Source organism: Symphalangus syndactylus, chromosome 22, assembly GCF_028878055.3.
Source record: "Symphalangus syndactylus isolate Jambi chromosome 22, NHGRI_mSymSyn1-v2.1_pri, whole genome shotgun sequence".
Classification (NCBI taxonomy): domain Eukaryota; kingdom Metazoa; phylum Chordata; class Mammalia; order Primates; family Hylobatidae; genus Symphalangus; species Symphalangus syndactylus.
The window spans coordinates 74,968,398-74,995,985 of NC_072444.2; the positions used below are offsets into that span (position 1 = coordinate 74,968,398).

Here is a 27,588-nt window from a genome sequence, read left to right on the forward strand (position 1 = left end):
CAGGCCTGTGCAGGACGGCCCCACAGTCAGCGACCGGGCGGTGAGGAGGAGGCTTTGGGTCCCCCCAACACATGTGGGACTTGTCTGATCCCCTGAAGACACGAACTCAGTCTAGTGCCCATGGGGCCCTGACATCTGACCCTGCTGGCCCCTTTCTACGGCCGGCAAGTAGCTGTGGGCCCAGAGCCCACCTCAGACCAGTAGATGAGGGTTTCGGTGAATTGTTTTGTCTCTTTTGAGTTTTCATGGTCACTCTATTTATAGCAAGCACTGTTTGTTTCCATGTTACAGCAGTGATGTAAAGCTTGTTTTTACACTGGGCCTATTGAAGCTAATAAGGAAAGTTGGTTTAAAGAAAATACTAAGTAAATAACAGGCCTGTAGGCAGACTGTTGTTACCCAGATGGCAGCCACTTGCTGGACCGGCCCGGGCCAGCGCCCTGAGCCCCCAGCAATGCCCGGAGTGGATCTGATGAACTTTATTGTACAGAGGATTCTGACACTGTGAAAGGTTGAGAGACTCACACAGCCAGGGAGGGGCAAGGCAGGGAGGGATCCAGGTCGGCCCTGCTGCAGTCTCGGGACTCTCCGGCACAAATCCTCAAGCCCCTGCCTCTGGGGTCCCCACCAGACTTCATAGACAGGACAGGGACATGAGGAGGGAAGGCCCCTCTGGAGCTTTGCCATCTTCTAGGGCACAGTTCAAACTGTGGCTGCTTCTGCCTCCCAGGGGAGCCGTGGCAACATCTGGAGACATTTCAGTCCTCACAGCTGGGGCCAGGCTGTTGGCCTCTGGTGGGCAGAGGCCCGGGGTGCTGCTTGGCACCCTATGGTGTGCTGAGGAGCCCAACCCAGAGCAACCTGGCTCCCGACGTCCAGAGCGCCGAGGCTGAGGGGTGCAGTTCTTGGGGATGCCCCAGACACCCCTGAGCAGCTCCCCGAGTTTCTCTGTGGAGGAAATGGGTGGGGGGTGTCCAGCCATGGCTGATGCCAGAAGCCCTGCAGGTCTGGGAGGCCTTCAAGAGACTCACTTCTCCAGTTGCTCTACGTCTCCTGCGTGGCGGTGGGGCTCTGAGGCTGAGGGTACACCCCAGGACTCTGCGTTCCCAGCAGCTCCTGGGCTGGGGGGGCCAGGAGTCCATCCAACCAGGGGGCAGACAGAGCAGCAACACTTCCGTTTAGAGGCGTGTCCTGGCCTGTGTGTCCAGCCAACCAGGAGTCCATCTGACCAGGGGCAGGCAGAGCAGTGACGCTTCTGTTTAGGTGTGTCCTGGCCCATGTGGCCTTTAGTCCCCATCTCAGCCCTGTTTTCACTGGGAAAGTATAGCTTCAGCGAGGCGGAGCCACATGCCCAGGGCCCCTGGCTAGAGGGGGATCAGCCTGGTCTCAGCCCAGCCCCCACCCGACCCAGCACCTGCCCTGCTCCCCAGAGCCTGGCCGTGGCGGAGCCCCAGCCCCAGGGGGGTCACCAGCCTCCTGCCCGTCTTTGGTGGTTGTGATTTGAATAGGGAGGCAGCTGTCCGAGCAGGGGCAGGGTGAGCGCCCACCTCTGGGCTTGTGTGCTGGGACTTGTGCGATACAGACTGGGTGTCCCAGTGACGGCATCCGAGGGGAGGGGCGGGCCAGGACAGAGGTGGACTCTATCGGGGCAGCTGCTGGTGCAACCACCTGTAGACTAGCCCCTCCAGGCAGGACCCAGAACTGAGGGGGAGATTCGACGGCCAGCCTGTCTGCCATGAGCTGGAGCTGCCGGAGAGCCCAGAGGCACAGGGGTGACCCAGGGCAGCCTCGAACTGTCCTCAGTGCAGTGCCCTTGTGCTCGGGATGCTCACGGCGTCCCTTCCTGAGGCCGAGAGAGAGAATCCTGAGATGTGAGTGGAAGTCAGACCCCAGGGTGATGCCCAGGATGATGCCCAGGCTGGCGCCCGGGGGATTCATATTCCCTGAGGCCGGCAGCCATGTGGGTGCAGTCGCCAGTAGCCTCTGCCCTCGGTTAGGCACCCAAGGGAGCCCCCAGGCAAAGCTGGACAGCTTCGTTTTCCAGACCTTCACTGGGGAAGAACAAAACATTTTGTGAGGGACGAGGGACAGGAAACAGAGGCCGCCCTGCAGGATGTCACCTCTAGGGAGACAAAGGCCACCCTGCAGGATGTCAGGTTTAGGGAGACAGAGGCCGCCCAGCAGGATGTCATGTCTAGGGACACAGAGGCCGCCCTGCAGGATGTCACGTCTAGGGACACAGAGGCCGCCCAGCAGGATGTCACGTCTAGGGACACAGAGGCCGCCCAGCAGGATGTCACGTCTAGGGACACAGAGGCCGCCCAGCAGGATGTCACGTCTAGGGACACAGAGGCCGCCCAGCAGGATGTCATGTCTAGGGACACAGAGGCCGCCCTGCAGGATGTCACGTCTAGGGACACAGAGGCCGTCCTGCAGGATGTCACCTCTATGGAACAGAGGCCGTCCGGCAGGATGTCAGGTCTAGGGAGACAGAGGCCGTCCCGCAGGATGTCACGTCTAGGGACACAGAGGCCGCCCAGCAGGATGTCAGGTCTAGGGACACGGAGGCCGCCCTGCAGGATGTCATGTCTAGGGACACAGAGGCCGTCCGGCAGGATGTCACCTTTATGGAACAGAGGCCGTCCCACAGGATGTCAGGTCTAGGGACACAGAGGCCGTCCGGCAGGATGTCAGGTCTAGGGGAACAGAGGCCACCCTGCAGGATGTCAGGTCTAGGGACACAGAGGCCGCCCTGCAGGATGTCATGTCTATGGAACAGAGGCCGTCCGGCAGGATGTCAGGTCTAGGGACACAGAGGCCGCCCTGCAGGATGTCACGTCTAGGGACACAGAGGCCGCCCTGCAGGATGTCACGTCTAGGGACACAGAGGCCGCCCTGCAGGATGTCACGTCTAGGGACACAGAGGCCGCCCTGCAGGATGTCACGTCTAGGGACACAGAGGCCGCCCTGCAGGATGTCACGTCTAGGGACACAGAGGCCGCCCTGCAGGATGTCACGTCTAGGGACACAGAGGCCGTCCCGCAGGATGTCAGGTCTAGGGAGACAGAGGCCGCCCTGCAGGATGTCACCTCTATGGAACAGAGGCCGTCCGGCAGGATGTCATGTCTAGGGAGACAGAGGCCGCCCTGCAGGATGTCAGATCTAGGGAGGGCACCAGCTGAGGGGCTCTCCCTGTGCCTGGGGCCTGTCTCCTCCCTCCTCTGCGGGGCTGCCACTGGTGTCCACTCCTCCTTGCTGGCAAGGTCCCCATCATGGGTGTCATGAGGTCCCCAGAGAAAAACATAAAGTCCTGGCACCTGGGGCTGCTCAGACCCCACCTGTGGGGCTTCCAGGTGGGATGCGCTCTGCCTTGCAGCCACCTGCTCCACCTGTGGGCAGCACTGACTTTTCAAAGCCCTTTGCACAGTAGCCGAAACACATATCACTGCAGCTCTGCCCTGATCCTTCCCTGTGCAGAATGAGCTGGAATCAATGGGAAGGTGCAAGCTGGAAGGGCCGGTATGGAGACGCCTGGTGAACCCGCAGCCCCAGGAGGCTGTCGTTGCCACTGTGGCCTGGTCAGGGTCCTGATCATCGCCGCTGCCGCGCACCCAGCCGTCTGCCTGAGTGTTCTGGGAAGTGGCTCTTCCTTCACACCAGGGGGAGGCAGGCTGGGGAAGCCCGGCGCCATCTCCCACTGCCTCTGTCAGGCGTCTGGCCCTCTTGCATGTGGGGTTCTGTGTGGAGGTCTGCTCCGTCCCTCCAGCTCTCCCATGCAGGCCGAGTCGGGAGGTGTCCCCCAGATCTGAGCTGTGTCTGGGTGGCCTTTCAGAGCCTCAGTGGAAAGGCGTGGTGGTCCGGGTGGGTTGCAAGTCATGACCTGGGCCCCCGGCCCTGCCCTGGGAGCTCCCAGAGGTGGTCAGGCCCCGTCCCTGAAGCCAGGAGGGGCAGAGGCTCTGACTGCCTGTGCTCGTGAAGCGTTCCCACTGGGCCTACTTTCCAGCCGGGGACCCCTTGCCCTGGGACTCCGTGGTGGCCTAGTCTGTGGCCTCCGTGGCTTTCCTGTGGGTCTCGTGTCTGTGTGGCCCACGTGTCCTCGCCACCATGTGCCCTGCGCATGTTCTCACTATCCCAGTCTGCCCTGCACCCTGGCATGGGTCTGACCCTCGCAGCCCCACCAGGTAGGAGGAGGCACCGCGGGCGTCCCGGTGCTGGGACAGGGTCAGCAAGACCTGAATGAGTTTCAGGGCTGACCCCAGGACGCCTGTCCCTCAGGTGTGCAGAGGTGGGGGCACCACAAGGGAGCCGTAGATGCCGTGGACGCCACCCTCTCACACGCGGAGCCCCTGGGTGGGAGGGAGGCCTCAGAAACCAAGGATTTCAGAGATCTCCAAGCCAGTCGGAGGCTGAACCAAGGCAAAAACAAAAGCCATTCGTCCCCTGTCATGCCCAGAGTGGGCCAGGAACAGAGTTGGGGTCCGGCCTTGGGGTGCAGCTGGCCAGCCCACGTCCCCACACACATCCCAGCACCGCTATCTCCTGGTTGTGGCAAGCAGGGGACCCTGTCTGTGCTCCAAGACTCCCAACACTGCCACTGACAAGTGCGCCAGCGATGAGTTCCCGGCTGTCAGCCTGAGCCCATGCTGAGAAGAGCAAGCCGAAATTAAAGCAGCTTTCAAATGTTAGACCTACCAATTAAAAAAAGCAGTCACATGGAAACGTGCATTTTTCAGAACTCTGTTGTTTACTCTGTCATAATTAATACAGGCAGGGAGGAAAGTGCAGGCTCTGTGGTCAGCAGTTGCCAGCGTGGGCCACAGCCAAGGGACTCGGCCCTGGGGACGGGAGGAGGGGCTGCCTCTGCAGGTTCTGCAGGGCCAGGGTGGACAAGAGCCTCCGTGGGCCCCCAGCCTGGAGGTCCCCAGGCACCGCCTGCCTTCCTGGACTGAGTGGATGAGAAAGACAAGGACTGGCTAAGACATCGGAGCCTCAGAGGGGGCGTCATGCTGGCCCAGCCGGCCAGGCCTCAGATGTAGCAGGACCAGGACGTCCCCCGGCCCCTGGTGAGCCGTGGCCTTGCCCACACTCCTGTGTCCTCTTTTTCGCTCCAAGGCCCCTCTTCCTGCTGTCTGGCTGGCCCAGCCCTTCCTTGTTCTTTCCCAGGCAGCGCTGGCCCAGGGGCTCATCCTCGGGCCCAGCCCCCTCACCTGAGCCTCATTCATCCCAGCCGCAGCAGGGCAGAAACTCAAAAGATGGCAGCGAGGGGATGTCGTGTTCCTCTGTCTGAAAACTCAGCTGCACAAGCGGGGTGGGGGACTGTGAGGAGCGCCTGTGTGACAGCAGAGGCCTGACTGTGGGTCATGGGGCCAGCAAGGGACCAGGCTGTGGCCAGCTGCCTCCCGGGGCATGACCAGGACACCGGCAGGCGGCCCTACCCTGTGCCGCCCCCCGAGAACAGCAAAGGCGGGTTTCAGGGGCCCTGAGCACTGAGTCAGGGGTTGTGGAAAGTCATCACACCCACCCTCGCCTGAGACGAGGGACAGCCGTGCCTCCTGGTGGGGCTGCTGATGAAATCCTCGGGAAGGTGCCAGTACGGTCCGCGCTCACGGCTGTTGCCTAAGAAACCATGGCTCTGGCTACTGTTGGTGAGGAGTCCTGGAGGTTCCCGGAGCCTCGGGCACTGAGGGGGAGACCCTGACACTGTCCCTCCTGCGCCACCAGTCTGCCTCCTGCAGCTCCTCCTCCTCACCCGAGTGCTGCTGGGGGGTTGGCAGGAGGCGTGACCAGCAGGGTCCAGCACAGTCAGGGTTTCCTGGGGGGTCTGGGAAACAGGATGAGCTGCTGTGTGGCCACTCATGGTCAGCTCGGTCTGAAGGCCTCCCTGGGGACACACAGGCAGCAAGGTCCAGGCTCCCTGTCCCTTCCCCAGGGTGACAGAGCCTGGGAGAGGCCCGCGGGAGTCCCTCCAGCCACTGTGGTCCAAGATCACGTTCCAGGGTTGGGTTACGCATGGAACCTGGAGGCAAGCGGGGTGTGCGTGGGCCCTGCCGCTGGCAGGAAGCAGGGACTTGTCTGGAGCCTGGCGGGGCTGTGCCATCTTCCCTTCTGTGTTTGTGGAGGAGCCACTGAGCGGCTCCTCCTGAACTTTTCTTTATTAATGAATCTTATCTCTACTCACACAGCACTCAGCGGATACAGGCCGCAGGTGATAAACAGGGAGCGAGCGAGCCCCAGTGAGAAATTATCTGCTGGTAGCCAGCAGATTAGCCGACAGCTGGCCGGCGGGGGCTGTGGGGGTGGGTGGTGCTCCGAGCGCTGGTTCCCCCTTCCCATCCCCCAACCCCGGCAGGGGCCGCCGGAGGCAGGGTGCCCCCGCAGAGGCTGGCCCGTGGGGACTGGCGGGTTCTTCCCTGAGCACCTGGGACAGGCTGAGCCCAGAGCGTGGCCCCACACCTTCAGCCAGGACGGAAGCGAGGTGCTCCTTCCCTTCATTTCTCCCTGCGCCTAACCTGACCTACCGGCCCCATAGCCCCTGGCCTGCCGGCTCCACAGGCACACACCTCCCTGGTCCAGCCGTGTCCCTGTTCAGAGAGGCACCTGTGGACCTGTGGAGAGGTGTCAGAAGCAGGAGGGTGCGGGACCTTGCCACAGGCTGAAGGTCTGTGTCCCCCCAAAATTCATATGTTGAAACTCTAACCCCCAAGATGAGGGATTAGGAAGTGCAGCCCTTGGATTGGGATTAGCACTTTATAAAGAAGCTGAGAGCTCCCTCACTGCACCCCACGTGAGCGCACAGCGAGGAAGCGCCCGCTGGACACCCGAAGCCCTCACCAGACACCACGTCTGCCGGCGCCTTGAGCTCCGACTTCCACTCCAGAACCCTGAGCAGCCAGTGTCTGCTGTTCATAAGCCACCCCGTCTGTGGGGTTCCAGCAGCTGGACGCAAAGAGAGGGAGCATTGGTACGAAGAGTAGGGTGCAGCTGTAACAGACCCCTAAAGCCTCTCTGGAGCTGAGGAGTGGGAGAGGCTGGAAGGGTTGCGGTGGAGCCTGTGAAAAGCGGACGTTGCTGTGAACAGGCCATGAAAGGTGATGCTGGTGAGGGAGGGCTCAGGGGGAAGGGAGGAGCACTGTGGAGGGAGCCCCCATCTTCCTGCACAAGGAATGCTCCCAGAACATTAGGGGGCACGGGCAAGGCCACTCTGAGGAGGCCATGGGTGTGTGTGGCGGTGAGGGAAGACCCGCCTTGGGTGGAGCTGGGCTGGGCTGGGCTGGGCTCGGGCCGTGTTTTCTGGAAAGTGAGCGTGAGGGGTGAGACTGGAGATTTGGCCGCAGCTCTTTCCAGGCAAGGCATTGAAGTGTGGCCTTTCCTCCCGCTGTTATAGTCAGATGCGGGCACAGAGGGGCGGCCTAGGATGGCATCAAGCAAAGGAAGTGGAACTTAAGCACTTGGGGAATGCTCAGCCTGTCGCTGTCATCGCTGCTGGGGAAAACGAGAGCGTGTCTGGGAGAGAACCCTAGGGTGTGGCCCGCAACCGTTTGATAGGGAGGCTCGTGTGGGTGTGACCTTGGGCCCCGTCTGCCACCACAGCAAAGACAGTGCCAGCTGGAACCAAAGAGGAGGGAGACGGGAAGGATGAGGGAGGCTGTCGACTTGGACTTGACATGACAGGACGACAGAGCTGTCGGCCGGCAAACGCGCGGCTCTTCACCGCAGAGGAAGGGTGACCCTGAAGCTGGCTCGGAAAACTCCCAGCCAACGCCTTCTTCAGAGTGGGACCGCGGCCCATGTGCCTCCCACAGGCCAGGAGCTCTGCCAGGCAGTGGGTGCAGGGCCTCCCCAGTGGGCCTGGGAGGCAGAGCATGGAGCCACAGCGGCAGCTCTCAGGCCTCTGGGCCTCACGGGACTCGCCCCTCTGGGTTTGGCCTGCCCGGGGCCTGGCACCCTCCCTCTTGCCTTTCCCTCTTTTGAAATGGGAGCGTCCGTCCCCTCCTGTCCGGCCTTTGTCTTCCCCGTATGTGACGCCGGTGAGGTTGAGAGGAGACTTTGGAGTTGAGGGTTGGTGAGACTGTTGGAGCTGCTGGGGTGGAGAAGGATGTGCGTTCTGTGGGGCCAGGGGCAGGATGCTGGGGACCGAGGTTTGTGTCCCGCAGTTCCCACGTGGAAACCGAATCCCCACTGTGAGGGTGTGAGGAGGCGGGGTCTTCGGGAGATGCTGAGGTGGTGGGGGGGAGCCCTCGTGAATGGGATTAACATCCTTACAGAGGGGACCCCAGAGTTCCCCCACCCCTTCCCCTGTGTGACGGACGGTGAGAAAGCTCCATCACCAAACACCAAGTCTGCCTGTGCCTTACCCTGCACTTGTGGCCTCCAGGCCTGTGAGAAGTGAGCTCTGCTTACGAGCCACCCAGTCTGCGGCGGCCAAGTGGACTAAGACAGGCCTCCACAGGGCAGGTTCCCCCACAACGGGGGTCGGAGACGAGCTGCCCGGGGCCCAGGATGTCCACCCGATGCTGGGGCCGGGGCAGTCTCAGCCACTCCCAGCCCCAGTGGGCTCGGTACCCAACACCGAGGCACCGGGGCCATGGTGGGTGCGGCCTGCCCTGGGCGCTCAGTGTTGGGGCTCAGAGAATGTGAAGAGCCCGGGGCGGGGGTGGAGGTGCCCCAGGGGCAGAGGCTGGGCAGCCCCGTGAGTGATGTGGCCTCCGCCACGCCTGGATGGGGTGGATAAATGTGCCCGGCGCCCATGATCGAGCTGGTAATTACCCTTCACAATGAGTGATATTAATCGTGAAGCACCCAGTGCGTGGCATGAGAATGGCGCTGGGAGCCAGCGGCGGCAGGAGAAGTCATTTATTAGCCTGATAAATGACCAAAAGATGGCTTTTCTGGCCAGCTCCTGACAGGGCTTTCTGATAACGGGGCCGAGGCGAGTCCACCTGTCAGGCGGCCAGGTGGGGCCTGCCCGGTCCTCCCATGCTTGGCCACCCAGGCTGCTCGGAATGAAATCGCAGGTTGGGAGGGGGTGCAGGGCCAGGGTCCCTTGCAGGGGAGTCCCAGCTGCCTCCTGTCACTGGGCGGGGATGGAAGGGTGGGACAGGAAGGAGGCAGTGTCCTTCTGAGCTCAGCCTGGGAGAGGCAGGGGACCCCCTTGCAGAGGGAGGCGTGCGGGTGTGCAGGGCGGCGGGGATGCAGTGTTTCTGAGCTGATGATCAGTCTGCTGTGGTCAGGCAGGCAGGGTGGGGGCTGGAGCGGGGTCAGACATGGCAGTGGCAAGGAAGCATGGCATAAGGTCCTGTGTGCCCAGGAGGACACTGGTGCTAAGCGTCTGCTGTCACCTGCTTCTGTCTGTCACTGTCGTCTGATGCCTGACCGGGCTGAGCGTGTGTTTGTTGAATGAAGGCAGGGCTGCCGTGTGCATCCTCCCTGCCAGGCCCCTCCACCTCCGCTCTTTCCAGAGGGACCGGGCTACCTGCTGTTGCTGTGCCACCCACGGGGGAGGCAGGTGTCAGCTCCACACGCGTGAGGCCTTCTTGCCAGGCCTGTCCCGACACAGAGGGCAGTCCCGTGAGGTGGCAAGTTCCCACAGTCAGCAGTGCCGCTGCTGTTAGAAGGCGGTGGTGGACTGAGATGAGATCCGCGGTCCCTTCTGCATCAGGGCCCCCACCCGCCCACCCCCAGCTCCTGTACATACTTGGGGTCTCAGCCCAGATGCACCCCCTCGGGGCTCTCCCTGGCCCTCCCGGGCTCCAGGCTCCTGGTGCGTGTCGTCATCGGCTCCCACTCCACACTGGGACGGGACCCTGAGCCTTGAGTCCTGTGGGTGCCTCGGCTGCCCTGCGCTGTGAGCTGGCCCGTGCTCAGTGCTTGGTGCGTGCGGGAGGAGCACACGGAGGCCCGGATGAATGATGCAGACATGGGCCCCAGGGACAGCGGCCCGTCCTCGGAGGCGCCCCTTCCAGGCTCAGCACGTGCGGCTCTCAGAGCCTCATTTGTTGGCTCTCCTGGCCTTCGAGGGCCCCAGCAGGGCGTCTTGGCTGGGTGGGCTCAGGAGCAGGGGAACCTCAAGTCCCGAGTCATTCCAAGGCCTGTGCCGACACCGGGTGATTTAGCGGTGTGATTGCTTCCTAATGCAGCATCTCACAAAGCTTTTTATGAGATTTCTCCCCTTTTCCTTCCAGAGTCTCTTTGGAAATAAACACCTGGGGCTGTTATACTTCATGCCACTCAGTTTAATTAACTTTTAAATCACATAACGTCACCCGGACCTCTCAGATGGCGGCGGTCGGGCCGGGGTGGAAGCCTGGCTGCCCAGCCTCTCCGCCCAGGGGGCAGGGCATTGCCCGATCTCAGCCTCGGGTATCCTGAGCCTGGACTCCCCCCAGTGCAAGGTCCAATGAGGGGGACCCTTGGAGGGGCAGTGGTAGCTCCTGGAGCTCTGAGTCTAAGGGTGGCAGAGACACCAGCCCCAAGCCAGGTCCTTCCAGTCCGGGGAACCCAGTGAGCTCCACAGCCTAGTGCTACACTGCAGGTGTGGGGGCCTGAACCCAGCTGCCGTCATCCCTGAGAAACTGCCCAAACGGTGCCTCTCGCCCGGTCAGCAGGATCCCCGCCCAGTGCTGGGTCACGTCCATCCCAACCTGCATCCCCACAGGAAGCACTTTCTTCCCTGGGGCTTCTGCCCGACCCGCTCTGCCCCAAGTCTGAGTCCCGCCCTGGGCCTCGGGCCTCAGGAGGGCTCCTCCCCAGGCCAGCAGATTCCTTGGAACAAATCTTGTGACATCTGCCCCCAACGTGCGCACCAGTGAAGGTTCCCAGCCTCTCTGGTTGCCACTGACACTCTCCGCCCACCCGTGCCGGGCCCTGCCTCCCCAGGCTCTTCCCACTGTTGGTCCCAGCCCATTGTTTCTGCCACTCCAGCTCCCGGGCAGCGGCCAGGCGAACCAGCTGTTGGCAGGCAGGCGACTCTAGCTCCCCGGGCAGCAACTAGGAGGCCTGGCCTTTGGCAGGCAGGCGTCACAGATCAGTTAGGCCCTTCTGCACCTGCCCGGAATGCAGAGCAGGTTTTGCAACGCCGTAAGTGCCTGTTCCTGAGAAAACAGAGGTCGCCGGCACTGAAGGCTGTGTCCCCAGCACCTTCCCCTGTGTGGACCTCCCGCCGTCTTCCTCGCCACGCCTTCACTAACTGTTCCGTTCTAGTTTTCTTCTTCTTGGGACCGTTTTGGTTGGTGATTGGTGACTTTCCAGGAATCGTGCATTTCCTCGAGTTTTCAGACCAGCTGTGCTGTCCTGGGGCCCCCAGCAGATTCCTCTGGCGCTGGTCACTGGGGTGACGCACAGTTCATCAGGGGCTTCCCGGGCACTGCTGGGGACGCCTCTCATCTGTGAGGGCGGCACGTTTGAGGTCTGAGCTGTCCCAGCACGGCCTCCCTGTCGGGGTTTCACATGACCGCGAGTCCCATCTCCAGGACAAACGTGCAGACGGCCCTCCCCCACCTTCTCCACGGGCTCAGCCATCAGCCCCCCACCCTGTGCTGGCCGAGGCCAGGCTCTTGCTGCCGGCTCTGGTCTGGGCGTGGGTCACCCCACAGGGTTGCCACCATCAGTCAGTAGTTGGGCTGGAAGGGCCACATGAGCGTCTGTAGATTCGGGCACAGATGCTTGTGGCCTGTGGGCTCACTTCCTGTCCTCCCTGCCACCTCGTTGGCTCTAGCCGGGCTGCCACGATGGACACAGGGTCACAGAAGCTCAGGGCAACACATTTGTGGTCCTCGACCCACGGATGCAACACCAGGCCCTTCTTGCGTCTCTTCCTGCTCTCTGATGCCCGGAAGCTGCTTCCTGTGGGGGTCCCACCCGGGGTCAGGCAGGTTTCGGTGTGCCCTCCCTGCTCCCCATCCCAGGAGGGGAGGAGCTCCTAGTCCTGAGGCCGCTCTGTGCAGGGTCTGGCCTGCAGTGAACACGTGTTTGCTGTTGTCACAATCACTGCCGTCACCAGCGGCTGGGCAGGGCCAGTGTGCAGGGGTGGACAGTGCGGTGACTGATCACAGGGCTAGCCCTGTGCCCTGGGGTGCCTGTTCCCCTCTGCGAACTTGGGCAACCATGGCTTTAGGGGTCCCGGGACCTGGGCCCAGCCCCATGCCTTCTGCAGCCCAGGCCAGCTCTGCCAAGTCACCCGTGCAGCTCCCCGGAGTCTTGAGCACAGGCCTGGGGCAGTGAGATCATCTGCCCAGGCCCTGACTCACCGTCTGGAGCCCTGCAGGAACTTGGGGTACCCCCACCTGGACCCGCTAGAGGAAGCCTGGGCTCCACAGCCAGTGTAAAGCAGCAGCATCTGTTCATGGCACCACGGGGCTGAGCCGGGCCCGGGCAGCTGGGTGGCTCCAGAGATGGTAGGGGGTGAGTTCCTGGGAGGCAGGGTGGGCGCCTCATAAGATAGAACTCTCTGTGGGAAAGGATGCCTGGCGGTGGGAGCTGCCCGAAGGCGTGGGTCCAGAGGGGCCCTCGGGACCTGAATGGGCGCCTGTCGGTTCCGTCCTGTTCCCCCAGAAGGGGAGGCCTGCCCAGGGCTTTATGACTGAACACCAGGCCCAGGGGAAGCCGCTGCCCTGGCCGCCGCTCATCCACAACCACTCAGATTAAGGCGAACGAGAGTGGTGAGAACAAACGCCTCGCAGAGCTGTTCCGGAAATTAGATTTTTCCCCTTAAGGTCACTCACTCCACTGGAAAATTAACCAATATTTTCCTAATCAAAGCGGGGCTGTTTCTTCCTCGGAGGAAGGTGGCCGCCCTTCCGGCACTTGTCATTCATCTCGGAGGCAGCTGCTCCCGCGTGGGCTCTTGTTTTATTAAATAAACTCGGGTTTTTATGGCTGCCTCTCAGTGCCGCCCGCCCCCGGTCCAGGGAGAGTGGCCTTGGGTGTCAGGCACCGCGCAGTCCTGCTGCCGCTGCCACTGCCGGGTCACCTTCCCTCCACAGCCCCTCAGGGCCCTCCCTGAGCCGGCGTCTGCTGATCCAGCCTCCCCTGTACCCCGGGGGACTCTTTACACCTGGGGTTCCACCTTTAGCCCAGGTGGGAGCAGGGAGCCTTCTCGAAGTCTCGCCTAGGACGTCAGGACGCTGCCGCTTCCCCTTCTTGGGCCACGCTGAGCACGACTTCTTGGGGCCTGTCCAGCAGTGCAGGCTGAGGAGGGCGTGGACCCAGTCGGCCACCTCAGTGAGGTCCTGGCTGCCCCCAGCAGACAGCCTGGAGCGCCCCCGCCTGCCTGCTACTGTCTCCACAGGGAGGGCTGACCGTCGGGGGTCCAGGCAGCACTTCATAAAGCAAAGCTTCACCCGGATAAGATGTCTGGGCTGCTTGGGGGCTCTGCGTCTGTGTGTGCACATGTACGTGCATGTGTGTGTGTGTGTGTGTGTGCGCACATATACCCATGCTCACAAACAGGCGGGAGAGCTACATGCCGTCGCCTCTGTGCCCCTGCTGGTGTGATTCTGAGTGACTGGGTGACGGGTGATGAGTATTATTTTTATATTTCAAAACAGTGTGAGGAGGCGGCTATCCTATCGAGGCACAGACCAGTGGGCAGGGACCTCAGTGGTGGGGAGCCTGCAGTCCTGTGGGGGACCCGGGCTCCACCTGTGGGGACGTGGCATCCCCTGGGATGCTATGGGCAGCAGTCACCTCCAGGGCCCCTGGCTTATCCTCAGCAACTCAGAATTAGGTGACATCTTCCTCCCCTGGACCAGCTGTTTTCCAGAGCAGGTCAGACAGAGCTCAGCTTCCCCCTCTGCCAGGATTCAGCCCTGGGCTCTGGGAACCAGGAGCGCAAATCCCTGGTGCGCAGGGCCAGTGGTGCCCCTTGAGGGTTCACACAGCCTTCCCATGACCCTCGTCTTCTACTCCTGGTAGGGCCTTGAATCCCAGGAGATCTTGCTCTCCCATAAGAAAAGCAGCTGTGAAAGCACAGCCGGGCCTGGTGACTGGCCCCAGCCTCCGAGGAGGCAGCAAGGAGTGCCGCGGGCTGCGGCAAGCTTGGACGGAGTGTCCTATTTAGCACGAGGGCCCGGCGTTTCCACTGGTATTCAAACAGAGCCGGAAACTTCCTGTTTCCATTGGCCTGAGACCCCGGGCTGTCCGTCTGCCCTGGCATGCGTGCAGCCCACCCACACCTCTGTCTACCCGAGTGGCCGATAGTCAGCCGCACACACCAGGAAGCCTTTGCCGGGGCGGGTGGTGGTGATGCGTCCGGCATGGGCTGCTTGCTCATTGGCATCTGCGAGTCCTGACCCTTCCTGGGGTTGCAGCAGGTGTGAGTGTTGCTGAGGGAGGGATAGTGGCCTGCGGACCCAGCCCTGAGAGCGTCACTAGGTCTGTGTGCCCCCAGGAGCTCCTCCATCATCGTCTCTGCACAGACCCCAGCCCCGTCCCACCACATCCCGCACTGGGACTCCCAGCCGCTTCTCCGTCATGAGAGCCCACAGTTCATATGAAAACCAGTGTGGTCAGGGGCCGAGACTGGCTTGCATCTGGGTGGCCTGTTAGCCCTGGAGAAGCCGGCTGTGTAGCTGAGCAGCTGCGTGGGTGAGAGTGGGAGCATCGCAGGTCACAGGGACCATCTGTCCCCTCAGCACGTGGGAGCCTCACCTGACACAGAAAGTGGAGGCCTGGAGCCGGCCAAGGGGTGCTAGGCAGGCCGATTCGTTCATTCTTGTACACAGCATGTAGAAAGTGCGTTCCGTGTCCTGGGCCCAGGGACGCCGAAGCGATGGGAACCAAGGCCTGCCCAGGGCTGAGGTCTCCCCACTGTGTGCATCCAGGCTTTGGGAGATGGGCCGAATGCAGCTGCTGGAGGGGGCGAGGCCCGCCCAGGGCCCAGGGGTGAGGTCTTCATGCTGTGTGCATCCCGGTTTGAGAACGTGGGCCGACGGCAGCTGCTGGACACTGCCAGAACTGGTCTGGTCTCTCCCATGGAAGTTTCCAGCTGAGCTTCCCCTGCAGTGGCCGCCCAGTGGGGGCTGGGTTGTGTGGGACAGAGGACAGCTAGAGGGTAGAGGTCTCCACTGTCTCCTGGTAGATACATCGGGCCCCCCACATCTTCCCAAGTCACCTAACACTGCACACCCTGGTCCGCCCCATGGCACCTCCGCGAGCACTGCCTGCCATGCCTGGTTTGCTGCTCCGTAATCCAGCAGCTGCTGCAGTCCTGGCACGTTCGGATGTGTCCTGAAAGAAAACCAGTGCTTCCTAAACGGAAAAGGACAAACGTCAGTTGGAAGAGATGCGTGGCCTTCAAACAAACACCCTGGACCAGGGAGGAACTCCCTGTTCCCAGGACAGACGGGAAAGTCAGAGGCCTTTAAAATAGCATTTCCAAAATTAAATCACAGAGAGATACCTGCCGGATGTGAGGAGATTATCTGTATTCCATTCTTGGGGCCAAGGAGCAAATCAGCTGTAGAACATGTTTTGAAATGTCTCTTTGTAATGAATGTGGTCAATGAAAATGCGGAGCCATCAGCAGGATGCAACCCTCCCACTGCAAGATGAAGAACCTCCCGTGATATCATTCAAGCCCCACGAGCTGGCAGAGAGCAAACAGCAGCTTCATACAGGCTGCGGGTGCTGATGAAATGGAAAAGGCACTTCACACATCTTGCACACGCAAATTGCATCAGGCGGAGTATTTTTTGCAAAGAATGAAGCACTTCCTCCTCCTTGGCTCCTACGGGGTGGGGCGGGGGGGTGCAGTCTGGAGCAGGGACGGGCCGGCCTCAGGCTCCTCATCCCCTCACTGTGGGAACAACACAAATGCAATCACAGCATGTCTTCCTGAGCCACGGGCGCAGGGCCAGGCGCTCGCTCACCCTTTCCTTCCGCCCGCTCCTTGTGGGGGCAGCTCCTGGTCCCAGTGACCTCCCAGGGCCGGGCAGTAACCTTCGTGGCTGGACACACTCGGCCCAAGCATCCCCTGGTATCTGTAGTCTCCGGTACCAGAGGGCACCTTGGGCACGAGTGACCCTTGGCATCTCACGGGGTCTCTCGGGTGCTGGCTCCTGTGGTGGCTGTGGTGTCATCCATCCTGCTGGAGTTTATAAACCTCCTGAACCCTCTATGGAAATGCTGTCCATGAGGACTGACCCCCTTTATGTCCCCTGTCCTGGCTGGAACCTCGAGTGTCTTTGCAGAGCTGAAGGAAGGGGCAGTGTTCCAGGCCCGGGGGCTGTCAGCCGTGGATGTCCAGGGCTGCAGCGCTGGGGGCGGCCTGTGCTGCTGACCAGCCCCTGGCCCTGCAGGAAGGGCAGCAGGGGGAGACTGGCCCTGGAAGGTTCCCCACTGCGGTCTGGGGCAGGATGGGGCTGGCCCCTTCGGCACTTCTGGATGCTGGTGCTTTAGGGAAACGCCTTGGGTTTCAGCTACATCCTGAGACTGCCTGTGTGGCTGCCCCTTCCCCAGTGACGCTGAACGCATGTGCACATGTCCTTGGTCATGGGCACCATCCTGGCACCAACTGAGTCTCCTGGTCTGTTCCTGGGCATCTCCTCTCCCTTGGGGAATGTGGAGAGAAGAGCCTGGCACAGCTTTGCCCTGAGGCAGCAGGAGGCCTTTCCTAGGGCCTGGAGGGACCTGTGCCTCCCCAGAAGCAGCTCCTGGCTCTGAATGCCCAAGAGCCCGAGGGCGGAGAGGACGCCAGAGGTGGTGTGAAGCGTGTCCATCTCCCAAACAGCGCTCTTCCCCATGAGCCAGAGCCCGAAGCGTGTCTGCTTGTTTCCGAGCTGCTGTTTGTGGTTTGAGTCCCCATGCAGGGCAGCGGAGGGAGGTGGTGTCGAGGGCTGTAACACACCCAGGTCGGAGCCGCCGGCCTCTCCCACATTGACATTCTGTGCACTGCCTGTGTGTGATCAAGTCTCCCTCTGGAGCACTGGGCCCTGCGTCAGCGTCAGGAAAGCTACAGACAAGATGGGAATCATGCGTCTCCCCGCCCTGAGCCCAGCAGGCTGTGCCAGGTGTTAAGTAGCTGGTCAGCGTATCAGGCACACAGATCACTGGGAGGGAAGAGGAGACCCCTTCGCTCTGCTCTCCCCGCTGCAGTCAGGGCCTGCTTCCCGCGCCTGCCAGGTGGGGCCTTGGCTGCACAGACCCTTTGCCCAGTGTGAGTCCAGGAGCCTCGGGCTCAGGCCCCTCCTCCCCGCACCCCTGTCGTGCTTCTGATGGCAGGACAGTGACCCTGGCTGTGCCTACTCACTGACCAGCGCACACTGTCTCCGTCCTGGCAGCAGCTATGCGAGGCAGGCTTTCCTGTCCCACTCGCAGAGGAGGACACATGCTCAGGCGCTGGAGTGGCTTGCACGGTGTGGCCACAGCCCTGCTGACTGTACCCACGCGCCCCTCCACCCCCTGCAGGAGCATCAAAGGATCAGATGCAACCAGACAGGGCCCCTGTCAGTGCCCGGCCTGTGCCAAGCCACAGCAGGATGTCCTGGGGCCAGCCTGGAGAAAGGAGGGTTGCGCCCTGGACTCCCCGACTTTGGGGGGACGGTCACCAAGGGGAGGTGCTAGGCACGTGGCAGCCTCGGGGAGCACCTTCCCGGGCCAGCTGTAGGCCCGTCCCAAGCTGCGTCCCCTGACTGCCCCTGCCTGCCCCTGCCTCCTGCCCCTCTCCCTGGGCCGGCCCTGCCCCTGCAGGGCTCCGTGTAAAGCTCCTTCAGCAGGGTGGGACCTTGAATGCTGTCCATGTCCCACACCTCGCGTCTCAGAGTCTCGGTGGGGCACCCAACCGGGGTATCTCCCCAGGTCTCCCACCAGCCTCGAGGTGGCCCCTCGTGCCTCTGGGCCCCTGCCTGTCCAGCAGTGGCAGCTGGGGCTCCCTGTCCACTGGGAGTGCTTCCTCAAGCGTGAGATTTTGGCAGGGGGGCCTGTGGGACCACCACACTTCTCAAGGGCCACACCGGGGATGGCAGAGGGTTGTGGGGAAGTGTTGACACTTGACGGGTTCCCGGGGAGCCCCTGGCAGGCCGCTCCGTGGCTAGATGTGAGTTAAGCAGTTCAGCCGTGTGTGAGGCTCCGTGACACCAGCCAGGACACAACTGGAGTTGTTGGGTTTTTTAGTTGCCTTCTAGTGGTAGTGAAACTGCGCTGACTTGCACAAGTGTTCTCGCGTAGGCTCCACTCGCCACCCTTCCTGGCCCCACTCACATCCTGAGTGTGTGCCTAGGCCCCTCAGAGGAAACCAGATTTCTGAGTGTCCCCTCCCCGCCCCTAGCCATGGAGTGGCCGTGGCTGAAGTGGAAGAGATTCAGAGGCTGACAGCCGAGGGGAGGTTTGAACCTCACTAAAATCAGTTGGAGCTGACGCTCATTTCAGCATCGCCCACGCTGTCTGGGTAGGAGGTGACTTCGCCTCCACGTGGCCTGCCGTGGGGCTTCTTCCTGCAGCGGGCTCTCCTGGGTGCTCCAGGAAGACGGAGCTGGGACAAAGTGTGCCACTCCAGAAGTGAGTCTTAAGCTCAGGTCTCCTCCCGGCCTTGGTTTCTGACTCCTTCGTGTTAGGAAGGAGGCCCCCAGGAGGAAGCACGCACTTTGGCAATGAGACGTTTTAATTGCATCTTAAAATAGCATTGCAGTAAAGAACACTAAACCGTGACTAACCAATTGCACTTCAGGAAGCCCTCAGCACAGTCAGACACGGGGAAGCGCGGAAAAGCTGCCCACTCGTGGACGCCCATCAAGCCCCCTCAGGAGGGGCTGGGTGACAGGGGAGGTCTACACCCCACCTGGGTCCCTTCCCCAGGTTCAGCCTTCATCGAGGCCTCCCTGGCCGTGAGGGACGTCTCCGCAGGAGCTCCCCGGGGCCAGCTTTGCCTGAATGTGGAAGACGGAGGGAAGAGTGTTGCTCTTTAGTTGATTTACTGCCAAAGAACCTGTAAGGCCCAGGAAGACAGAGAAAGACGCCAGAAAGAGCATCATTCTGCAGGGTTCAGGGTGAACCTGGCTCGCTTTCAGAGGAGTAGGGCAACAAGGGCACCCAGACCCTAATTACAGAGGATCCCGGCACTGTGCCATCGGAGCCTCGTGTGTGGTCTTGGTGGAGAATGACCAGGGCTGTTCTCCAGCCCCCATCCTCCAGATGGTCCCCAGAGGGACTGACACACTCAAGGAACGTGCTACTGGGAAGCCAGGATGCCATTTCAGTACCAGCTGCCCCACTGTGGGCTTTGCTCGAAGGCTGTGCTGGAGCCCGGCCTCGGACTCACCCCAGCCAGCCCCTGAGCTCCAGGCAGCGCACCCTCCCCATCCCAGAACCAGCCCCAAGGCAGCCCATGTGCTGAGCCACAGGGAGGGCCAGCTGGGCGAAGGGCTGACGTGTGGGGACGCAGCTGTGCAGCACTCAGAGGCCCTGCCCACCCTCGCCTCCAGGACACAGCCTGACCGTGCCCTGGGCCTCGGCTGCCTTGCAGGGGCCCAGGTGAGGAGTGGGAGGTAGAGGCCTGCAGCTGCAGGCAGTAGCTACTCAGTAAACGATGGGCCCAGCGATGGACGAAGGACGAAGGCCCCCCTCGGGGACCTGAAGAAGCGCAACCGTCTGTCCCTCGCCGGGGCTCGAGTGACTCCAGTTACTCAGCTCACCTGGGACAGGCCTGGGGGGCCAGTGAGCACGCGGCATTGTGGCAGCTCAGGCAGGAATGCGCCGGAAGGGATTCTGGCGGCCTATGGACTGGGAGAACCCTTTCCAGCTGCCGAGAGTTGCCCTCTGGATCCTGAGTGCAGGGCCAAGCCTGGCTGTGACGGCCGAGGCCGGGCTCCTGGATGCAAGGCCACCTCAGGCCTCCAGGGCCGGAACCATGAGGAGCTGCTGGGTTTCCACAGGGCCACGGGGGCTGCCGCCAAACGGAGTGGGAGCACAGGTGGGAAGGGTATCTGTGGAGAGTGAAATCTATTGCCGCTTCCTCTAGCTTAATTACCGGCATGGCAGTTGCAGAGTTGAAATGCAGCTTTAAAAGCCTTTGTGAGTAATTAGTGTCAAACACACAAGATCTACAAAGCCATAAACTCACAGCTTGGTGATATTACCAAGTACTAATTAAGAAAAAAGAAAGAAAATTCCCTTTCATGATCAGATTTTCAGCCCTGCCAAAGATGAAAAACAAGGCAATTTGCAGCCGATGGCGACGCCGGAGGGTAAGTGGTGTCCACAGGAAGATGGCAGCCGAGCGCAGCGAGCAGGCAGGGCCTGGTGAGGGCTGGGGCGGTGACGGCGTGATTGTGCCTGGCTACTGAGTTCTCGGCCAGGGAGCACTTGATTCCCAGCAGAGATGGAATCCCGGCTCAGGAAGGGGAGACTCGTGTGAGGGCAGAGGCGAGGCACCCGCCCAGAAGGATTGGGGGTCTCCCCATTTCACAGGGGGGGACACTGAGGCTGAGCTTACAGCCAGGACAGGGACAGCAGAGCGACGGCCGAGACCATCTGCCCCACGAGGGAAGCAGCGCCCACCTTCCTTGGTGGTCGGGAAAGGCCGGACCGGCCCCTTGGGTCGCCACCGGCCTTAACCACTGTGGGCTCGTGCAGCTTCAGGCAGGCGCCTGGCCACTCACCTAGGAGGCTCTGAGAACAACAGCGTCCGTCTCGTGAGTGACGTGGTGCCCGCTTTCATCCTGGGGCCCACAGCAGCCAGGAGAGGCCGGGCCAAGGCCAGGAGGCTCAGCAGCTGGTTCCATGACTTCCTCTTTGCTGAGGAGGTCAGAACAGAAGCTTCTAGATGACAGGCCGCTCAACTTGGTATAAAACAGCAAATTTCTGTGCCTGTGCTGTCGGGCTGTGAATGACTTCTCGTCTGTTTCATGAGATGCAGCTTCAGCCCAGGCAGGCATCAGACGCAGCTAGGCGAGACGCGGAGCCAAGAGCTGTCCTCGCCCCCCATGTGAGTGACTGGAGAGATGAAATTCTCAAAGTCTTGTCACTTACGGGGATATTTTTAACCCAGGACCAGGGAAGCACAGCTCTCATTGGTGGCCGTGTGCTCTGGCGCTTGGGCAGCGGGCAGCAGCCAGGTTATCGGGACATGCTCAGGCCCAACAGGAGCCCCAGAGCCGCATCTGCCCCCCACAGAGTAGAGCCGGCCTGGGAGCGGCCTTGGTCACATCTAATCCCACCAGCCGCCGGCAGTGGAGAACTGTGCCTGGCCCAGAGATGTGGGCATCGCATCCAGGCTGCAAACGCACAGGGACCACCTGACCCCACCAGGGTTCGCTCTATCCTGGCGTGGCCTGCATGGCCTCTCGCCATCTGCACGGTCCATTCACCCAGGTCAGGGCTGGGGCATGCAGGGAGTGCACAGTGGCGTTGGGCAGAGGGAGGCTGCTCAGGTCCAAGTAGGCAGAGGAACCGCATGCCCAGGCCGCTAAGACCTTGAACTGCAGGAGCCCTGAGCTGCTGTTGCTGTTTTATTGTTTTGTTTTGTTTTTTGTTGTTGTCAGACGGAGTCTCATTCTGTTGCCCAGGCTGGAGTGCAGTGGCGTGATCTTGGCTCACTGCAACCTCTTCCTCCCGGGCTCAAGTGATTCTCCTGCCTCAGCCTCCCTGGTAGCTGGGATTACGGGCGCCCGCCACCGCGCCTGGCTTTTTTTGTATTTTTGGTAGAGATAGGGTTTTGCCATGTTGGCCAGGCTGGTCTCCAACTCCTGAGCTCAGGTGATCCATCTGCCTTGGCCTCCCAAAGTGCTGGGGTTACAGGTGTGGGCCACCGCGGCCAGCTTGTTTTACTGTTGATGAAGCGGCTCTGCTGCCGCTAGGATAGATACTTGTAGAGCCCGATACAAAGACTGTGCAGCGGCGTCTCCCAGATACCCTGGGGCGCACTGCAGTCAAGGAAGGCTGCGTGGAGGAGGTGGCGTGGAGCTGGGGCTCACGGGTGAATTAAAGTTTGTCTGGCTGGGTCGGGGAGATGTTTCTGGCCTCCGGATCTCACGTGCTCATGCTCACCGGCTCCAGGGCACCCGGTGTGCAGGGAGAGCAGAGGGGTAGGCCTCGGGCTCTAGGCCAAAGTTGGGGAAAGAGAGTATCAGACCTGGGCTTGGGGGACGACTCTGATGTCGTCGTCATGGGGGATAGTTGAGGAAAAGGTGGGGTGTGGCTCACTCGTCTGGCCCTCGCCCATGTGGAATGCCTGCCATGCTGGACCCCGCTGCAGGTGCTGGACGCGCAGCAGTAACGCGGGGGGCCTGCTCCGCCTGGGCACGTCTTCCAGCAGGGATTGGAGGGCCGATGGCCAGGCAGGGTCTGTGCTCCGTGCCTGGGTGGTTATGGGGGTCGCGGGAGCCTGGGCCCTGGCTGTGGGTGGACCTGTGGCTTGCTGACCTGGTGCCCAGCTGTCCCACCTCCCAAGCTGTGAGAAGCCAGGACCAGCCCTATCCTCCATCCAGGTGGTCTCTGACATTGCCCTGGGAGCCGGGGAGGGGTGGGGGATGTTTTAACTGAAGGGCCTGGGCGGCCTAGAGCCCTTCTGTATCTTCTGGCCAATGGTTTTATCTGGTCCACTGCCTACCAAGCCTGCACATCCCATCACGCGCATTTAAACTGTTAGAAAGTTACTCCTTTGACTAAGCTGGAAATGCTCTCTATGGCCCTGTGGATCTGCGTCCAGTTCCCCACGACATTCCGTTTTTGGAGACTTTGTGAAGAGGCTGGGGGTTTGTCAGCCCCACTCGGAAGCGAACAGGCTGGTTCCCCACCCCAGTCCCAGCTTCCCCTGTGGGCAGCTGGCCTGAGAGCCGAGCACTCCCCAGGCCATGGCACCGGGTGGGCAGGATGCTTTCCTGCCAGGCAGGAGGCAGAGCCTTCCCCAGGACCCCGAGTGGCTGTCCTGGGCGGGGACTAGACGGTGACCACCACCTCGACCCCGGGCAAGCCCACCTAGCCCCGCCCCCCCACCAAACCCTGCTCCACCTACACCAAGCTGCGGCCAGCCCCTTTTGCCCCCAACCTAAATGACTATGAGGAGTCTGTTAGGGAGGGCTCTCCCTGTCGCTCTAAAGAGCAGGAACAGGACATCCCTGCCCCAGGGCACAGAGGTGGCTGGCCATTTGCGAGTGAGACCTGCCGCGGTTGGCCAAGCTCAGGCCACATGAGCTGGGACTGGCAGGCAGTTCCTGGCTGCCTCAAATCTGGGGTCCAGACTCTGCTGACCTCCCAGAGCCCGGCGTGTCTTTGTACAATCTGTACTTGTCCCCAGCCTCTTCCCCGCCCCAGGGTGTGCCTGGGACCTTAGGTAGTCGTACCTGTCAGTCATACCTTCTTCTCGGCCGGGGACTGTGGACGGCAAGGCGCTCACCCTGTGTCAGTGGCTGGGCCTTTCTCATGAAGCAGCTTGATTGAGATGTCGTCTACAGAGCCGTGCAGCCATCACCACAGTATGTCTTGGAATGCCTTTATCACCCTGGAAGGAAACGTGCCCCATAGCCATCCCCTCCCGGTCCCAGCCGTCAGCAGCCGCTGTCTGTGTTCTGTCTCTAGACTCCCCTACCTGCAGTGTTGCAGGGAGGTGGGCTCAGCGGCGAGTGGTCTCTGGCGTCTGGCGTCTTTCGCTGAGCGTAAGGTTTTCACGGTTCGCTCACACTGGACCGTGTGCTGACGCTCCATTTGTTACTGTTGAATCACAGGGTCTATTGTGTGGATAGACCGCGTTGTTTATCCAGTTCATCCGTTGATAGAACATTTGAGTTGCTTCCGTTTGGGGCTGTTACACACAGTGCCGCTGTGAACACTCGTGTACAAGCTTGCGTGTGGAAATGCATTTTCATTTCTCTCGGGTGTGCACCCATAAGAGGAAGTGCCGGGTCACGTGGTCATTTAACGTTGAGCTTTGTGAGGAGTTGCCTGTTCTGGCAGCTTCTCCCCATCCTCCCCAACACGCACCACTGTCTGCTTTTATGATGCTTTTCCATCCCAGGGGCTGTGAGTGCCGCTGGGTTAGAGGGTCCGTGAACCTCCTGAGATTCAAATGCAAAATGTGAAGTGGGTGTTGGTGTGGGTTTTGGGTGGAGGGACTGCAGCCCCTGCATGGGGTTAGGAACATGTTTCCCAGTCCAGGCAGAGCTGTGCGGGAATCTCCTGTAGACTCCTGGAAGAGCAGCACGCTGCCGTGTTTCACCAGGCTGGCCTGTGACAGTGGACCTGCCCCTGATGCCACCACCTCCTCCTGCCAGGGCCTCCCTGTTTGCTGAGTCTGCATTGTTGATGAGCCACCGTCTGTATACACGCACCCGTGAGGCCGTCAAGGCAGTGAACAGACCCTTCGCCCCCAGATCCCAGGCCCCTGTGCAGCCCGCCTTGCCCCTTCCACTGCAACCCGACCCCAGGCAGCCATTGATCCTTCTGCGTTTCCTGTCACCACGGGTTCATCCACGTTTTCTAGAGTTTCTGTAAGCGGAATCACACAGTATCTAGCCTTTCTCATCTGGCTTCTTCCACTAAGTGTAATTAGTTTGAGATTTATCCATGTTGCTATGGTATCAACAGTTTATCCCTTTACAATCATACGGATAGATCACAATGTCTTCATCCATCCAGACGTTGACGGGCATTCAGGTGGCTTCCAGCTTGGGGCTGTTGCAAATAAAGTGTACAGTGAACATTCACATGCAAGCTTTGCACGGACATTTATTTCCTTTTCTCTTGGCTAAATCCGAGTGGAACTGCTTGATTGTGTGGTCGGTGTATGGTTAACTTTACAAGAAGTTGCCGAGCTGTTTTCCAAAGTGCCTGCACTGTTTTGCATTCCTGTCAGCAGTGTAGGAGACTTCTAGTTTCTCCACACAATCACCAGTACTTGACATGATCAGTCTTTTTAATTTCAGTCCTTCTAAGAGGTGACTGATGGCGTCTCATTGCGGTTTTAATTTGCATTTTCCTCATGACGAATGACACTGAGCATCTGTTCATGTGCCAACTTGCTGGTCTTTGCTGAAGTGCCTGTTCACATCTTTTGCTAATTATTTATGGGGTTCTATGTTTCCTTAATGAGTTTTGAGAGTTCTTTGTATACTCCAGATGCAAATCTTTCATCAAATATGTACATTGCCGGTGTTCTCTCCTCATGTATGACATGTCTTTTCATTCTGTGAACAATGTCTTTTGAAGAGCAGACATTTTTAATTTTGATTAAGTCTAACTTACCAGTCTTTTATTTTATTGAGTGTGCTTTTGCTGTCATATCTAAGAAATCTTTACCTAACCCAAGGTCACAAAAACTGCCTCCATTTTTTTTTTTCTTCTAGAAGTTTTGTAGTTTTAAATTTTACATTTGTGTTCATGATCCATTTTGAGTTTTTTTAAATATATGGTACAAGGTCTAGATTGACTCTTTTTCATTTTTTATTGCATATGAACGTCCAGTAACTCCAGCATCAAGATCATTCTTTTTTACTGAAGGCCTTTTGCATCTTTGTCAGCCTGCTAGGATTTTAGTTGCAATTACGCTGACTCTATAGATCATTTTGGGATAATTGACATCTTAACAATATGGAAACTTCTAATCTATGAGCAATTTCTCTCAGCAATGTGTTCTCATTTTCAGTGTGTGGGTGTCAGAGGCATTTGAACAAGAGTGACTCCATTTTGAATAAGGACTGGGTGAAATAAGGCTGAGAGCTACAGGGCTGCTTTCCCAGAAGGTTAGGCTTTCATAGTCACAAGATGAGATAGGAAGTTCGCACAAGATGCAAGTCACAAAGACTTGGCTGATAAAACATGTTGCAGTAAAGAAGCTGGCCCCGAACCCCCAAAACAAAGACAGCCATGAAAATGACCTCTGGTCAGCCGGGTGTGGTGGCTCACGCCTGTAATCCCAGCACTTTGGGAGGCTGAGGCAGGCAGATCATGAGATCAGGAGTTCAAGAACAGCCTGACCAACATGGTGAAACCCCATCTCTACTAAAAATACAAAATTAGCCAGGCATGGTGGTGCATGCCTGTAATCCCAGCTACTCAGGAGGCTGAGGCAGAAGAATTGCTTGAACCCAGGAGGCGGAGGTTGCAGTGAGCCGAGATTGCGCCACTGCACTCCAGCCTGGGCAGCACAGTGAGACTCAGTCTTAAAAAAAAAAAAAGAAAAGAAAAAAGAAAGTGACCTCTGGTCATCCTCACTGCTCGTTATACTGTAATTATAATGCATTAGCATATGACACAACACTCCCACCAGTGCCATGACAGCTTACAAATGCCATGGCAATGTCAGGAAGTTACCCTATATGGTCTAAAAGGGGGAAGAACCCTCAGTTCTGGGAATTGCCTACCCCTTTCCCGGAAAACTTATGAATAATCCACCCCTTGATTAGCATATAATCAAGAAATACAGTCTAAGTGTTAGTCGAGCAGCCCACATCACTGCTCTGCCTATGAAGTAGCCATTCTTTCATTTCTTTACTTTCCTAATAAACTTGCTTTCACTTCACTGTATGGACTCGCCTCAAATTCTTTCTTTTTTTTTTTTTTTTTTTTTGAGACGGAGTCTCGCTCTGTCGCCCAGGCTGGAGTGCAGTGGCGCAATCTCGGCTCACTGCAAGCTCCGCCCCCCGGGTTCCCGCCATTCTCCTGCCTCAGCCTCTCCGAGTAGCTGGGACTACAGGCGCCCGCCACCACGCCTAGCTAATTTTTTGTATTTTTAGTAGAGACGGGGTTTCACCGTGGTCTCGATCTCCTGACCTCGTGATCCGCCCGCCTCGGCCTCCCAAAGTGCTGGGATTACAAGCGTGAGCCACCGCGCCGGGCCGTCCTCAAATTCTTTCTTGTGTGAGATCCAAGAACCCTCTCTTGAGGTCTAGATTGAGACCCCTTCCTGATAACATAGGTGTTTCACATCTTTTTCGGATTTATCCCAAGTATTTTAGATTTTGATATTATTATAAAAGGGTTTTGTTTTTACATTTAATTACTGTTGCTACTATATAAAAACAATTCATTTGTATATTGATCTTTTTATTTTGCAACTTCACTAAACTCATGTGTTAGTTCCAGTAGCTTCTTGGTATATCTGATGGGATTTTCTCCTTAGACAACGATATTATCTGTAAGTACACTTGCACTTCCACTTATCCACACTGGATGCTTGTGAAGTTCCTTGTTCTTGTGTTATTTCACTAGCTAGAACCTTCAGGATGATGCTGAATACAAGCAGTGAGAGTGAACATCTTTGTCCTCTTTCAGATCTGAGGGAGAAGCATCCAGTCTTTAGCCATTAAGTGTGGTATTCTCTGTACGTCATTCATAGATACCCTTTCTCAGGCTGAGGAAGTTCTCTTTTAATCCTAGTTTGCTGAGAATTTTTTTTTTTCTTTTTTGAGGAATGCCTGTTGGGTTTGATCAGATGCTTTTTCTGCATTTATTGAGTTGATCATATGGTTTTCCTTTTGTACTTTGTTAATATGTGGAATTACTTTGATTTTCTAGGGTTAAACCAACCTTGTATTCTTAAGATAAACCCCACTTAGTCATAGTACATTATCCTTTTTATATGTTATTGGATGTGAATTGCTAACCATTTTGTTTTGAATTTTTGCATAAATATTCCTTAGGGTTGTTCCATAGTTTTTGGGG

General features: G+C 59.1%; 1 protein-coding gene and 1 pseudogene across 13 annotated transcripts in view; one reads left to right on the forward strand and one right to left on the reverse strand.

Annotated features, from left to right (window-relative positions):
* The window catches only part of MAD1L1 (mitotic arrest deficient 1 like 1), a 408,622-nt gene that overhangs the window by 361,875 nt on the left and 19,159 nt on the right, over positions 1 to 27,588 (forward strand). The window lies entirely within an intron of this gene.
* On the reverse strand, positions 14,705 to 23,634 carry LOC134735653 (uncharacterized; annotated as a pseudogene).